Genomic DNA, 17,324 nt, shown 5'->3' on the forward strand with positions numbered 1-17,324 from the left:
AAAAACCTAACATTTGAGGAGAAAAGACCACTTAATTGCGCCAAATGTCTACTTACTTAGGAACTGGCCGAAAAAAAAAAAAAAAAAAAAAAGGCCCGGAAAAGTTTCTCTGGTCGATGAACCCCCGAATCCAACTTCTTTACAAAATTATTCGAGAAAAATCCAGAGAAACTTTCTTCAGTTTCGATTTTTTTTACCCGACTATTAAAATCCCAAATTCATTTTAATTATTATTTCCTCACATCGGTACTGTTTAGTACACATTATTATCTACTTGCCAAATTTCAAGGATTCGGGACAAGAAGTGCCAGAATTTAGTGTTTAATCAATCTTCTAAAAAAAAAAAAAAAAACCTTTTTATATAAAGGAGTTGAGTTGTAGTGGAGTGCCTCCCGCGATGTGTCTTAGGACTCCTTGAAGCTGTCACAATAATAATAATAATTCAGTATGTTATTCTTTGGCATAGCCCAAAAATCGCTAGCAAGATTACTGGTTAACGCCAAAATATGATCTCTAAGATTCTATGTTAATCACTCTGGGCCTTTTTATTAAGTAAAATGTTCGATCATCATTTTCTGTTTTAAAGCGATTAAAGTCTTCTGGGTGATTTGACAAAATGATAAACAACGGCAACAGAAAAAAAGGCAAAATTAGAGCAGACAGAATGAAACATCCTACATTTAATCCATAGTTACGATTCTATCACGCAGTTAGAGGGCGCTAAGAGGGACATGAATTATTGTAGTGTAATATGGAAGCAGACGATAGAATCACCAGGCAAGATGAAAACTTTTGTGCAATTTCGGTTTCCAAGTATATATATCCCATCTAGAATTATAAAGTAAGTTTTATTAAATATAGAAATTGCCTGAATTAACAGATTTGCGAATCGCCTAATGATATTTACAAATACTTTTTTTATTTAATATGACGCATTATGCTATATTAGTCACTACATGTTTACATCCGCTTTATAAGTGATGCAATGTAAATGAATAACATCACTTTTGTAAAAACGTATGCAGTATACTAGTTTAATTATAATAACTGAAATTTAAAGTATGAAAAGTAAGGTTTTAACATCGGAGTTAAAAGCTGAAACTGTTTTTATGTATCTTAATCTGTGCAACTATCCAAACCAACATGACTGTCAAGGTTCATTTTATATATCAAATGGAAAAATTATTAGAAATGTGAATGAATCATAAAAGTTGGCACTGAGCCAAAAAAAAGTACAAAAAAAAAAAATCAACAGCTTTTTTGTTAGACATATTTTGTTTGGCGTATCTAAATTGAATTATAACTTACATTTCGAAGCAAAATCGAACTTCTCAACTAAGCTGTAATATTTATTAATAAATTATTATGCAATTTTATATCTTAGTAAAATCACGTAGGATGTGAAGCCTTGTAACCACTATTGTGTGACTCTCGTCTGAATTATTTTATATTTTATAGAATATTGTAATATGGTTAATATTCGATATTAAATTCAAGCTTACTCTTCAATCAAAAGCAAAATTTATATATACACCAAATACAACTCCGTAATTTAGTCGGCATCAACGAACCCTTTGGGTGAAAAGACTTGAGTTCGAATCCCATCTAGGGAGAGAAAAACATTTATATTGGCTTTTCAGTTGAAGACGATGTAGCTGATCTCATACAGAAGTAGGTTTTTTTTCCCTCAAGAAAAATTGGGTCATCCCTTAAAAAAGGGGACAAGGAGGACAGGCAATTTACACGTACACAAATATATATTTAGGTATAAGACTAAAACCTGAAATTATGGTTACAAAAGCCATTCTTGCCAGGTCTTTGGACTTTCATTTTCCTACGATTCTACTAATTTAAAATGTGACAATCACAATACTAATGTATTGTGATTGTCATTTTAAATTAAACTGACCCGAGGAAAGTACATATATAAATGTAACAGTGATTAATCGTTATTTTTAACTTCCTTCCCCCAGATATATGTATCCCTGTGAAAATGGCGTTTATATCTACAGCACTGGTTCACCTAAAGAAAGATCGCTATAAGTTCGATTCTACTAGTCAACTAGAGGAACTTCTGAGCGGTTCCCAGATTAGCCATCTCTGGAAGAGGCAAGTAGAATTTTTTTTTTCTTAGAAACTGATGCTGAATCCCGTTACTCAAGAAAATCGGTCATAGAACACTCACCGTTTCAGACAATGTATAGTGTTAGGGATAGTACTCTCTTTTCTGGGTGCTGGTATTAAATAATTGGTAGCCTTGGGTCAGCTATCAGGCTACAAGTGAAGACTTGTAGATCTTTAGCTTGATCAGTTTCTTCTAGTATAATCCCACCAATAATATGACATTGGATATCTAATCACACAAAGTGCCATGAGCTTACATTTATTAACATTGAACTAACATCCACTTTCCCATGTCCACAATTTCAGCCTATTCAAATCATTCTGAAAGTACTGCATATCAGCAGCATTCCGAATTACCCTACCTATCTTTTGCATCATCAGCAAATAGTTGTGTGTCGCTTGTCAAATCCTTTCCAATATCATTAATGTACAGATTGAATAACATGGACCAAGAATTGATCATTGAGGCACACCACTGGTTACCTTGAATATTGCAGATTCATCCCCACCCCAATATACGACTTTTTGATGTCTCTCTACCATCCTCTTATCCATGTCAATAGTTTATAATCCAATTCCATATTATCCAATTTATTGCAAGAATCTTCCATGCTGTATTCTGTCAAAAACCTTGGCAAACTCCAAAAGTATCATCGTGTATCCATTCCTCTTGTCTAGTTCAATGGTAAAATTGTTATAGAATGTGAGCAAGTTCTAAAACATGACCTTCCCTTATAGACCTATTTTGTTCATTGCAAGGTAGAGATTCTCTGTCAATCCATTTCTGAATGCGATCCCTAACCAACTTTTGCAAAATCTTCACAAAATCACTACTCCTGAGGTATTGATTCAGCGACCGTTGGATACATTGGTCTTTGCACCATACTTATGCAATGGGATTACCATACATTCTTTCCATTCCTGCGGAATCTTCCGTGCTCTGAGACTGAAATTATATAGCCTGATCAAAGGAATATCCAGTACAGCTGAAAACTCTTAATATCCGCGGTGATATCCCATCAGTCCCTTTTACTGAATTTTTATTTAGTTTGTGCAACAGCGCAAAGTCTAGTACTTCTTCCTCATACACATGAGTTTCCTCGTACAGTGAAGAGGTATATGTTGCAAATACCAAGTTGATAGCTTTTAGCACAATGAATACTCATTAGTTGAACAATCTCTTCTGCATCAGTCACCCGCATACCATCAGCATTAATTAGTGTTATTCTTTCAAATTCATTCTTTCTTTTTCTTGCAGCATAACGATTCTTTTGGGTTGCCTTTAGCACGCAGAGCCGGTTTCTTTTCATACTCAGACTTATCTTTCTGTACAACACTTGTGATTCATTTGGCCTGCTGCTTATAATTATCATAACTGACATAATCCTTATGCACACGTATTCTTTTCGCATAATCTGTTTTTTACGACTCTTAGATTACATATTCATCACTCCGACTGTATTTATTCTTCGAATTCTAGGGATCGCATCATTTAAGATATCGCATCATTTAAGCATTTTTTTAAACGCTTCCCATCCACTGTCGATATCCTTTCAATTCATCTTTCTTATCCTTCCCTTCATATTTGAACTACGCTTGGAATATTGAAAAGGATCGGTATTGGCAGTTGCATGCCTACGGAAACGACTTTTTTTCTACGAAGATTCGACGTTTACAGTGGTGTCAGGAACATCAGTGACTGGACACTGGCAGACTGGAAAAAAAGTCCTGTGGTCCAGCGAGTCATGGTCACCTTGTTCTGTATTCACGATAGGCAGAATTTGGTGGGAGTCCCATGAAAAGTGAACCCAGCTTGCCTTGTATACTCAACTCAAGGTTCTGAGGTAATGTCATGGTATGGGGCATGTTCTGTTGGTAAGGAACGGATCTCCTGATATTACTATCGGTTGTCCTCCAAGGAATATCTGAACATTGTTGCTGATCAGGTCCGTTCTGCAGTGCTGATTTTTTATCCAGCAGGTGACAGTTGTTTCATGGACGACGTTGTTACTGTCCATTGCGCAATTTGTTCAGCAGTGGTTCAGCGAGCATGACAGCGACTTCCACTTTCTTCTTCCCTGGTCACTACAAAACCAGGATCTGAAGCCAATTGCGAATGTATGAGACATGCTAGAAAACAGATCAGAGCAAAATACTCTTCCGTCAAATCTGAGCCTGTTAACAGACTGTCTGCTGAACACCTAGTATGTTGTAGACGTAGATGCAAACCAACACCTTGTGGAATCTATGCCAAACCGCATATATGTTTAATTCGGGCTAAAGGCGGTCCAACACGGTATTAAATAAAAGTTTCTAATTCAGTGGCTGATATGTGTATATACTTCTATTTTATCCTATGGTTTCGGTAAAAACTTAAGCGCCCTTAGCCTTCCGAGTACCCATGGATTTCCTGATCGTTATTCTAGGATAGGATGGTTGGCCCTATGGCTATAGTATATATATTTTTTATGTATAATTGCGTATGTTCTCATAAACCCGGTGCCCGTTTTACAGGTTGACAAACCCGAGAGTGTTTTCTCCTGGAGAAAACACACTTCCATATGAGACCAGCCAACTCACCCTCAGATAAAAAGAGCTCTGAGAAAAGTTCTTCGCGTCCTAGATGGCATTCGAGCCTAGATCTTTCTAGTTAAAGGCTATACTTTTGTTGATACTATTTAAAAACGTGGAATTATGCTGAAAATTTTGTATGTTCAAAAAAATGGAAGAATCTTAGTGGATTCTTTATTTTATTACACATCAACAACAAAAGAAGCTCCACAACTCAGAACGTAGGAAGTTTATTATATCCTAATGGAAAATATTTTTTTTTACGATAATCCTTTATTGAAAGTTTATGAACCTGTTAGCATATTAATAGTAGGGAGACAAAGGTTCAATGATTATTCTCCGTAGTGATCAAATGTGGTTCTTGTTCGGCTTTCAATAATTTTTCTTCAGAGCATTTGATAGGGATTACTTGTTGAGAACATGACATCGCTAAAGTGAAACGAACAGTTTTGACAAATCTAAATTTTAAGGCATTAATAGAATCTTAAATAGCTGTGATTTATTTTGATGTTGCCTAAGTTTTCAAGTATTCCGCATATGAACATGCTGATTTAAATTTCCCAAAGAGATACTGATGGTTACTTTTTGTTAGACGTATAAGAAGCCTGACTAACAGATAAACAACAATTAGTTGTCCTCAGAACGACATATGAATCGAGCGAAGTATATTATTCCCGCCTCCCGATTCATTTTTACGATCTTCGTGTGATGTATTCGAAAATGGTTTAGGTTCAAACAGTAAGAATATAATCCCTTAGCTGGTTTAATGAGACTGGGTGGAATAGTTATTCTTCAGATGACTTCAGTTTTTTTTTTTTCTTAAAAGATTGATTAGGACAATGTTGATTAAATGTTAATGTTTTTCATCTCGCAATAAACAAGCAAACCGACCAGAAGAACGCGCGCAATTAATAGACAGTATATTTGCTTCATAGCCTTAGTTGCTTGTATTATAAATCCAAATAAAACATTGAAATTTAATGCTTATAAATACAAATGTATGACTGGATAAGATGCTAATATTGGATGGATAAGAGTTAAATGGAAAGGATTTGGAAAGTATAAGGATTTTAGTATTTCGGCGGTTAAAGTTCAGGCATCATATTTGTAAGGTAACTAGCAAAGGCCTGTGGGTTTAAGACGCTTCACTTGTACGAGGGAAAAACTGCTGACACTCTTGTGTCTTACATTAAGCCAATACCGGATAACTGCTCACAACTTTACTTACCCAGGTTTTTAATGCCTGTCAAGAGAATTTAAGGTATTCTCTGAAGATACATGTGTAGGGATTGTATCTTGATAGTTATGGTAATCAGTTATTTGTAAAATTACGAATTGACCTAACTGCAGGCGAAGAGAAACTTAATTGATCTTTATAAATTAACGGTATACGAGTATATAACGCAAATAGTGGAATTCTGTTGTTAGATGAGTGAATATTAGGAATAACTAGTGAAGAACCTAAGAATGGCTTGATTCTCTTGATTTACGGATATTTAATTTATGTAATCAATATGAAGTTGCTCTTGAACTTGGTGGATTAGCAGAGAGATTATAAGTTCGATTCCACTCATCGACTAAGAGGAACTTTTCTAAGCCTTTTTTTTTTTTTTTCTTTCTCAGGCTGTTTCGGAATTAGTCTATCTTTTTCACAGTTGATTAAGGATTTTTTTCGGAAGAAATTCAGTTTTTTAATCCAGATTACTTAAAACGATTTAATAAAAACCGAGAAAACCCAAAATTTTTTAATATTAGTGTTGATTTGAACATGTTTGTATTGTGTTGTATTTATATTAAAATAATATAAAGTAGTTCACTTGACATTTACTAGTATTGTCAGACCATAGTGGTTATTATTAGTGTATGGAGCTCAACTGCTGTTGATTGTGATATTGTTCCGGAGTGTGAGAAGATGCATCTCCAGCATTAATCTGTCCATGCCGTGTTCCGAAATGTAAGAACTCTCTAGCTACAATTTCTGTACGTAAAGCAATGCGTTACTGTTGTCTAAAGGCGTCAAGTTTTCCAAGTAGACACAGTATGAAGGGTAGCAAGTAAAATTATTTCTCTACAACTCACTTTGCTGGCTCCCAGTCTGCTTTTTTTTTCTTTTTTCTTTTTTTTTTTATCGCATTGCGTGTTTAGTCATGAAACATTAGAGGAAATAATCTTGATGTACCTAGACCATACATGCAACTTGAAGTAGGAATAAAATTATTTATGGCATGAGTTGTTAGCTGTGCACCAAAACAACGAGTTAATAAAAAAGAGTGGGGAAGCAATTCATCTGAACTTTTGAAACTTTAAAACCAGACAATCCAAAAATAAATGACTAGAAATATTTATAGAAATAAGTTATTACTACGTGCACATTGGGTTTGAATCATTTTATCTACTCGCTTTAATTAGTTTCTGTTTATTAATTTTATTTATGCTGAGTTTTCTTTGATGTCGATTTAAACTTTTTTGTTTTTAATTTCCTTCTAAACGAATCACTTAGTTGCTAATTATCGCCTTCCTTTTGTTTCATAGCTAAGAATTCATTTTGCTCAGTAATTTTATCCATTTGTAATTTTGGAGGGTCATCACATACGTCATGATGTGTCACCTAATCTTCCGTTTATGATCAGCACACAGAATAAACAGTAGTTGAACTATCTAAATGGAAGCTTTTCATCTCTCTGAGACTTTGGCTTATTTGGAGGTCTAAAGTGAATTACAATCTGATTGTCTCGAACGTATTTCTGGGACTGATCTAAACCAAACCTATATTACATGCCTTTCAAATGTGTTATACCAGAGATTCATTCCGTAAAGGGTGCGGTCAGTATAACTTTAGCCCTAGCTTTTTTGAAATCGGTAGGCACCCAGTCTATCTTTCATCTTGACCACAATTCAGTGCGCTTATTCTGGCAGAACGAAAAATGATGTCCCTGATTCTATTTCTCAATGTGTTTCTTCCAGGAATGAGGTATGCTACCCATCAAATATCTCAAATAACTTTGGAATCCAGCTGGGGAGGGCGTAGAAAAGTTTGTTTCTGATTTGGCATCATGGAAAGTATCACTAAACTACCCAGGATTTTTTTTTTACACTTAGTATGAAAGCTTTTGTAATACCACAGAGATGATACATTAAATGATATCTACGTTTACTGTATTGTAAACAATATATAAATCTTACTGACGATATCATTGTGATATTCTGTAGTTTTAAGGAATTTAAAAAAAAATTTTCACTGCTAGTTTCTTTATTTGAACATTAATAAAAATTAATGCTTTTTTATTTTTATTTTGCATAATACTTAATCGCTATATTCAAGCAACATTTATTGAGGGTTTGAAATCCACCATGAGCAGGAATGGTTGTGTTTAGGCGGAAGGATTTCGTCGCTCTGTGTGAGACCACAACATCCCACTTAGAGGCTTGAAAAAGTTCAATTTTTGGTCTCTAGATCAGGGTTTCTCAAACTTTTTCTACAACGGAACATCTTGGTTATTTTGTAATGTATTAATTAATAATTAATCGGTAATTTAGCTGATTTTTATTATGAATCAACAATTGATAATTAATTATCGATTAATTAAACCATCGTTAAATTAATTTGTGCTGATTTTCATTGACATATCCGATTCTGATCACCAAACATTTATATTATAAGTTCTTACGAATGAATGCAGACTTTTTTTCCTGTGTGCTGGTAGTTTGTACATCCTGGAGATCGCTTTGTAGGCTGGTGGTGGATGACTCACTATCTGTTGCGTCATAAACACCTTCAATAAGAGGTTTCTTAATACCAAAATTAAACAAAGTCCCTTGTCTCTTATTCATATTAAAATTTAAATCTGCAGGCCTATTACTTTTAAAAAATCACGGTACTACAGTTTCGAAACTTTCACCCTACAATACGAACTTGCGAAGAAAGTATTTATTTTTATTTTGCACATGCACCTGATGCATGTATTACTAGATTTGAGAACTGGATACAGACTACCTTGATCTTCAATTTTAGTGGAAAAATTTTCTTTATTTTTTCCTACGACGGAACACTTCACAAATGCTGAAATTTTAACGGAACATCTTGGTTGTTTTGTAGGGTAGGTAAATATAAATAAAATAAATGAGTAAATCTAAGCGATAAGAAAAAACAAACATTTATTGTGCAATGTTAATTATTAAAAACAAAACACATAAAAATAGTAAAATAAACTAGGGTATATACACGTATATTGCAAATTAAGTTCTTAATGACTCCGATGTTTTTGGTCTTTGAATTACAAATTCTTTTGATATCAGGCACAATATTAATGAGCGTTTCGCCAATTGTATGAGCTTCACCATGAAGTGCAATGCGGTAACTCGCGCGAAAAGATGCCTCTGTTGCATTTTCAGTTGTAGCAATTGTAGCCATTTGAAATTTAGATTTTTCTAGCGAGTTGCGTCGTCTCTTAAAAAAATGTATATCTTTTCCTTTGTAATCAGTGTGTTTCGTTTCGAAGTGGCTACGAAGTTTAGCTGGAGACAAAGAACTGTTTACTAGTATTTTATTACATAAAACACACATTGCATCAGGAGCATATGTATTGCCAATACACGTAAATCCATAATTTAAATAACTTTCATCGTACTTCCGTTTTGGTCTGTTCTTAGATGACTCTTGTTCTTTAATATTAGCTTTTGAAGAAACCACAGTTTGCAATTCCATATCTTCTCCAATCATACGAGATGTGTCGGCAGAAGTACTTGCTCCTCCTTGTGTTAAAGTTCCTGTGTTTAAACAAGAATCCATGGGTAATTTTCGTATAATATTCAAATTCCAATATTTGTCAGAGCTATAATAAAAACAAATATAATTGTGTTGTAAAAGTAACTTTAGTATGAAAAACAATAAGATTATAAATAAGAAATGTCGAATAATATAAAATTAAATGAATAATGCAAAATAGTAAAAAAAAAAAGACTGCAACACACAATAGTAAATATGAATTGGACTATGTGTGAAATTAGTACTTTTCTTACAATACTAATTGTAAGAAAAGTACTAAACCCTGTCAAATAATGTAAAAGCAATTGTATTAAGAATGATTTGATAAAATGTTCAGTAACAAAAATTAAACAGTTCGAAATAATTCAGATATATTAATTATAAAATTAGTTAAAAGAATAACAAGAATTCTTTTTTTAAAACATGAGGGCCCGGTCCCAACAAATTTATAATAAATACCTTTCCAAAATTTTTTAAAGTTTTCATACATTAACATAAGTATTAATAATTAATTATGGCATAATCATAAAGAGTATTTGTACACTTATGTATACGGTGTGGCATGTTGACAAATATAAAATTACATTTAAATTAGTTATCAATCACTGGACTAATGAAATCTTGTAGCATGTTGTAGTTTCCTCAGGCAAACATCATTAAATTAATTTGTGCTGATTTTCATTGACATATCCGATTCTGATCACCGAATATATTTATAATATTAGTATAAGTACTTACGAGTGAATGCAGACTTTTTCTCCTGTGTGCTGGTAGTTTTCCCCTCCTTTTGTACATCCTGGAGGTCTTTGTAGGCTTGAGGTGGATGACTCACTATCTGTTCCATCACAAACACCTTCAATAAGAGATTTCTTAATACCAAAATTAAACAAAGTGCCTTATCTCTTATTCATATTAGAATTTAAATCTGTATTCCTATTACTTTTAAAAAAATCACGGCACTCCGATTTCAGACAAGCAAGCACTTACACACTGCAATACGAACTTGCGAAGAAAGTATTCAGTATTAATAGATTTGAGAATCGGATACAGATTACCTTGATCTTCAATTTCAGTGGAAAAAATTTCTTTATACTTCTTTGCTGATTGGTCACTAACATTTGCAACATAGATGTTATTTCGTTCAGTTTTTAGAACGCGCCGCCCATTGTTGTAATCGGCTTGGGCAATTTTTATGATCGGTCATAAAAAATTTTTATGAGCGGTATTCTCTTTCCTGATTGTTGAAAGATTTTGATGTGTGAAAATTAACGATAATTCATGAATATTTCCATGTTTAAAAATATGCCGCTTGGTCACTGACATTTGCTACACAGATGTCATTTCCTACAGTTTTGAGAACAGAGAATACGCCGCCGATTGTTATAATCCGCTTGCAGGCAATTTTTATGACCCGTCATAAACAGCAGTATTCCCTTTTCCAAATGTTGAAAGGTTTCGATGTGTGAAAATTAACGATACACAGATGTTATCATGCGTTCTGGGTCTGAACTTTTCGAAATATTCACGAATATTATTCTAATCAGAATATTTCTACCAAAAAGTATTTATTTATGAAAAATGCTTGAAAAAACTAAAATGACAAATTCCAGAACTTCTCGTGGAACACAGTTTGAGAAGCCCGGCTCTAGATAATGGTTTCGAGTTTATGTAAAAATAATAAAATATCTCTTAGCCTACTCTACAGTACTTATAATCTTATAAGTTTTCCGGCGAAAGTTGCATGAAAAAGGCTTTTCATAAGTCTGGTCTCCATATTAAAAGCGTATTTTTTTTTTTTTTTAAACTCTAACATAAACATCAGTTACCGTTGATTTTCTTTGAAATAAACTAATATTTAATTAACTGAAAGTAAACCTATAAGGAATTCATTAATTCATTAGTCTTTGACATCTTATTTTAGTATTAAAGTAATCTTACGTTAATGGGAAGATCTAATTCTAGAATTGGAGTGACATAAAACATTATCCTGAAATGCTATTATGAATTGAGACCAGACACGTGTGGTTTTCAAACACGTTTATTTACAGTAATATATCTAATATCTTTCCAGTTGGTTTAACGTATGCGTCTAACACCTATTAAAGAAAATAAACAATTTAGAAGTAAGTTGGTACTGTTTTCTTTTCTTTCTTTTTTTTTTCTCTGGCCGTTTTTCGAATACAGTCCAGACTTTTAAAAAAGTGTGGACTTTGTCAAGCGTGAAAAACAATGACAAAAAAACCTACTGATTATCAAGAGAGCCAGGAGTCCGTGCAGGGGCGAGACAGCAAGGCGCATGATTCCGAGTGGCGCTCCTCCTCCTCGTCCAGGACAGTTGCATTGGTGCCAGGTGGGAAACGTTACTACCTACCACCACGAGGGTTTTGCACATGGCTGAGGGGCGCGGCAGAGCGTCACGCGACAGTAGACGGGAGCCCCTGTCCTAACGACGGTCAGCCAGTAGCTTGGCCACACTTATTTCGCGTGCCAAATTTGGCTGTAATTGGTCGTCATTTCCTAGTAGCAGCTAAAGTTCTTCTTGGAGTTCTTTTTAATCCGGGGGTTATTATCTGCAGGTAGACGTGGGAGAGCCAGTTTTTTTTTTTTTTTTTTTTTTAACGGCCATTTTCTTTGTATATGTTCATCAGAACACATGGGTAGAACTTATAACGTTCTATAGTTGAATGGCTAGCATCAGGAAATTTTATGTGGTTTCACTTTTATTGTTTATATTTTATATTTAAGTATTACAGCTGGATAATATATCTCGTAGGAGTAAGCAATTAAGTAGAAGAAGGAAAAAAAACTACTCATGGACTATTGACGTGGAATTAACTATAGAAATCGTTCTCTGGAGAGAGACCATACATTCAATATAATGGATAATGTGTCCATCATATTACGTCAAGAACCAATAATTTCTCATCAGAAACATAGCAGAGCACTTTAAAGTTTTAAGAAATAAAAATTCCAAAAATTGCTAAATATAAACAAAACATCTAGTGCTAATATTGATATATGTAATTATTGAAGTTAGAAAAACAGATTTTTTCCCCCTGAAAACATTAAAAGTAAAGTTCCTGAATATTAACGTTTTATTTATTTTAGTTTGCGATGACTTATGTAACGCAGGATATTTGAAAGGATTTCTAGAAGTCCCAGAAATGACATTTAAGAAATAACCCCTGAAGGAGACAGAACTAAGAAAGATTTCTGAGAGAAATATTTCTCTTAGCAGGACTAAGAGAAAGAGATGGATCTTTTTATTTAATTTAAGAACATGAGTATTTCTAGGAATGATAAACAGTGATTGGAAAACTTTCTTTAGCAGAAGAATAGCTACTACTGACAACATTGTTGAGAAGATATAATCATCTGGTATCCTACATCGTCCATGAAAGGGATATTCGGATTTTTACAGTACGATAAACTGATCGAAAAACATACACACATACACAATAGCCACAAATAATATACTGTACTGACCTCATGGCTTTAACTGCTTCAGCTGTAATTTCAACAAATGCATTCCCTCTTGCATTCTCCCTCAGATCCATGAGGTGATCCAAAATACTCAATACTGTTTATTAATTTAGTGTTTATTATATAATTACGATTTAAAATTCTTATAAGTTTAAAACCATTTAAATATATTAAATTCTCTTATTTTTAAATTATACATTAAATAACTACTACGGTGCCACAAATCTATATACTTTAAAAAAAGTATATATTTCATTATAATTTCATAATTATAACTATATTATAATTACATACTGATGAAATTATGTTTTGTTTGTAAGCTAGTTCACAGCTTGTTGTTTACCAGAAAACAACAATATTATATTGTCTGAAAGTGTACTATTTATGAAATTCTTTAAAACAATGAAAATTTTCATTAGTTTGTTCCTAAATAAGCGCAAATAATAGATCTTTATTGGGTGATTTCTATGATACCTGCCGATCCATTGCTTCTTATTAGTTAATAAAATATCATATAATTGGATTTATGAGATAAATTTAGGAAATCGACTGCTCTGTATTCATAAATCCAATCCAGAGAATAGATTTGGTTGGTTGGTTATTTGAAATTACAGCAGGTAATTATGTCTGTCAACTGGATGTCTCCTTAGTTTGCCTGTTTTACAGTATGAAAAATCTGAGTTTTACAGAGGAAAACTCTATCATCTGACATGGGACTGACTAACTCGCTTGTTCTTATGAAGGTTTTTTGCGTTCTTGACAGGATTTGAACGTAGGGAAAGATTCAAGCCATTTCCAAATTTAGAGTGCCAAATAATTTTAATAAACGGGTTCATCTCGCTATCATTTTACTTCCTTATAAAATTTTAAATAAAGAAAAAGAAACCTAGCAACATTAGCGCAGTTGTTGCCATAAATTAATGCGCGCGCGCGCACGCACACACACACACACACACACACACACACACACAACAACAACAACCATTTACAACAAATGCCTAAAAAGAGGACGATTTCCTTCAATATGGAAACACTCAAAAATTATACCTATAATCAAACCAGGAAAAGAAACATCCGACGAAATTAACAAATACAGACCAATCAGCCTCATAAACGTTGCCGGTAAGGTACTAGAAAAACTTCTAATAAACCGAATAATGCACCACCTCTACTCAAGAAACTTATTAAACAGCAATCAATACGCATTCAGACCTCAGTCCAGTACAGTAGACGCAATTATGGAAGTGAAAGAGTTCGCAGAACACAGTCTACAGCAAAAAAAAAAAAAAAAAAAGACGTCCTACTGATCTCACTCGATGTACAAGGAGCCTTCGATGCTGCTTGGTGGCCAGCCATAATCAATCAATTAATAGATTTAAAATGCCATAAAAACTTACTCAACCTTACAAAAAATTATTTTTCAGACAGAAGAGCAACCATGACACTAAAAAACACAACTGTAACGAAAAACGTCAAACGAGGCTGTTCGCAAGGTTCCTGCTGTGGGCCAGGTTTCTGGAACATCCAGTACGACTCGCTTTTAAGACTGCTTGTCACCACTGAAACAAAAGTCATAGCCTTCGCCGATGATAATGATTCGGGGACGCGACGGCTTACAGTTAGAAGTAACGGCCAACGAAGAACTCTTTAAAATTGCAGAGTGGACACGCGAGAAGAAAGTGACCTTCAATAGCACTAAGTCTAAAGTGCTCCACATCTCACGAAAAAAAGCAAAACAACTTGTAACAGTCTTCCTAAACAGAGAAGCTCTCGAGGTAGCCAATGAGCTAAAATACCTAGGAGTAACAATAGACGAAAAATTCACCTTCAATAAGCACATCTCATATGTTGCCGAAAAAAGCTTACAAATAGTAAACCTTCTAGCTAAGTCGGCAAGGATTAAGTGAGGATTAGGCCAACGAGCGCTGAAAACGATATATACCAGTGCTATACTACCAGATATCTTATGCTGCACCTGCCTGGAAACATTCACTAAAATCAAAGATAAACCGACAAAAACTAAACAGAGTTCAACGCCTTATAGCCATACGCATAACCAAAGGATACAGGACAATATCTTTCGAGGCAGCTTGCGTTATTGTAGCTCTAACACCGATCTGCCTGAAAATACAAGAACTATCTCTTATATATGAAGTCACTTCCGGAAGATATATCGAAAGTTACAACATCGATCCAAATTGCTACGAACGTCCGCTTCACTACAGTAAGTGGCCTCACCCAAAAAAGAAAACAAATATTAAGGAGAAGGAAAGCTCTGAAAGTGACGAATTCCAAATATACACTGACGGAAGCAAAACCGAAAGGAACGTCGGTTGTCCGTTCACTGCATACAACAGACAGCCCATAAAACAAGAATGCTGTTCTAGACTGCATCCTCTCTGTTCCAACAACCAAGCAGAACAACTTGCTATAGTTCAGTCACTCACATATCTCCAGGAATTAGAACTCAACACCTCTCAGCAACAATCTACAGCGATAGTAGAAGCACTATAGACGGCATTAAAAACCAGAACAACCATATTACATTGATAGAACAGACAAGAAATCTGGTTCGAAATCTCACTCTAGAGGGATGGGAAAACAATTTCTGCTGGGTGAAAGCGCATACTGGAATAGCAGAAAACGAGAGAGCGGATCAGTTGGCTAAAGAAGCAGCTAGAAACAAGTTACGAGAAATTCTCGAAATCTGCAATAAAAACACTTGCAGAAGAGAAAAGCCTAGACATGTAGGAAGAAGAATGGAAAACATCAAAAAATGGATCAAGAACAAAAGAATTCTTTCCTAGCATCAGAAACAGACTCCGGCTGAAAAAACATGCCATTTCTCCAGGTTTCACCACGCTACTAACGGGACACGGAAAACTAAGACACTTCCTTCACAGATTCCATATCCTGGAATCACCATCGTGCATTTGCAGTCCACACCTTCAACAGACTGTTGACCACATACTTTACGACTGTCAGCTATTGGACTTCATCCGGATGCCCCTAGTACAACACGTCATCACTTCCGGAGACAAGTGGCCAGTGTCAAGATAGAGACTTATTGAAAACTATTACATAGAATTAACTAAATTTGCTAATAAAATCAATTTCCAGTCCCTGTGATCTAACATAAATACTGTTATTATGCGAATTATAATGTATAGTGTTAATATATGTATATATAAAAATCTAAATGTAAATATGAAAATTGATACAAAAATATAAATAGAAATGTTAATCAGTACTTATAAGCTACATGTAATATAAGCATTGTAATGCAATGGAGCATGTAGGAATAAATTACCTCCTGGTAGGGTTACTGTTGGGAGGGGAAAAAAAAAGTTTTCAGTGATCACGGATTTTCATGCGTCAAGAACCATCATGGGAGGTCCACATTCCTGTCACACCTTACCTTTTAACTCGTTCGCGGTCTTTGATCCCTCAACCCATCCCACTCCAGGAAAATGACAAGGAAAAAAAAAAACTTTTCGGTTTCTTTTTTATCCACGCCTTTATACAACTTCCACTGAGGGTATCGTGTCTTGACTTTCATTTTATCCTGCGAATTAATTCAGTAATCCATCTTTTAGAAATTTATGTCTCAATGTAAACTGTTCCTTCTGTTTTCGAAATCGTAAGGATTTTTTAAATGAAGGTAGCACGATTTTCTTCCTTGAAATTCTTGTGTTTTTACCCTGCAAAACCGAGAAAATGATAGAAGAATACATACAGCACACTTGTATATTAACTGAGAAGCGAGGTAATTGCAGTAAATGACTTATATAAAGCTAAACTTGCTGGCTGCATGATTACATAAGGTGCATGATGTAGTTTTATGGCATGAAAGAAAGGGGTGGGGGGAAAAGCCTAAAGATTCTGACTGATCTGACGACTAGCTGTAAAGTCACCTTAGTACACGTACCGACCACTGAATTAGGAACTCTCAATACCGTGTTTGGACCTGTAGACATGCAACTGCCAATACCGATTCTCTTCATTTCCCTACGCACAGTTCGGTGAAATATGGATCGGGAACAACCTTCATGAAATGTTTCGGTTAATTTCTGCATCTAAGAAGTTCTGTTTGTCTGTACAAGCATTCTCAGACGATAGCGATCTCATTCCTGACACTATCTTAGGACCACAGTTACGCTTCTTAGACAAGTAGTGCCTGTTATCTTTCCACTGACTAAACACCTGGGATATTTCACCGTTTGAGAAACAAGTTGGCTGTGCTGTTTTCGAAATCGTGGCTCCAACCAGAGAGGCACCCACAATAAGCCCTTTATCGAACCCCGAAAGATCCTTTGTTTTTCCCATTGTGATCACCACTATTGACTATTACTGACCAGCAGCATTCTTAAATAGTTACCTA

Source organism: Typopeltis vanoorti, chromosome 20 (assembly GCF_054136105.1).
Source record: "Typopeltis vanoorti isolate ZY-2024b chromosome 20, IOZ_Tvanoo_1.0, whole genome shotgun sequence".
Taxonomy (NCBI): Eukaryota; Metazoa; Arthropoda; class Arachnida; order Uropygi; family Thelyphonidae; genus Typopeltis; species Typopeltis vanoorti.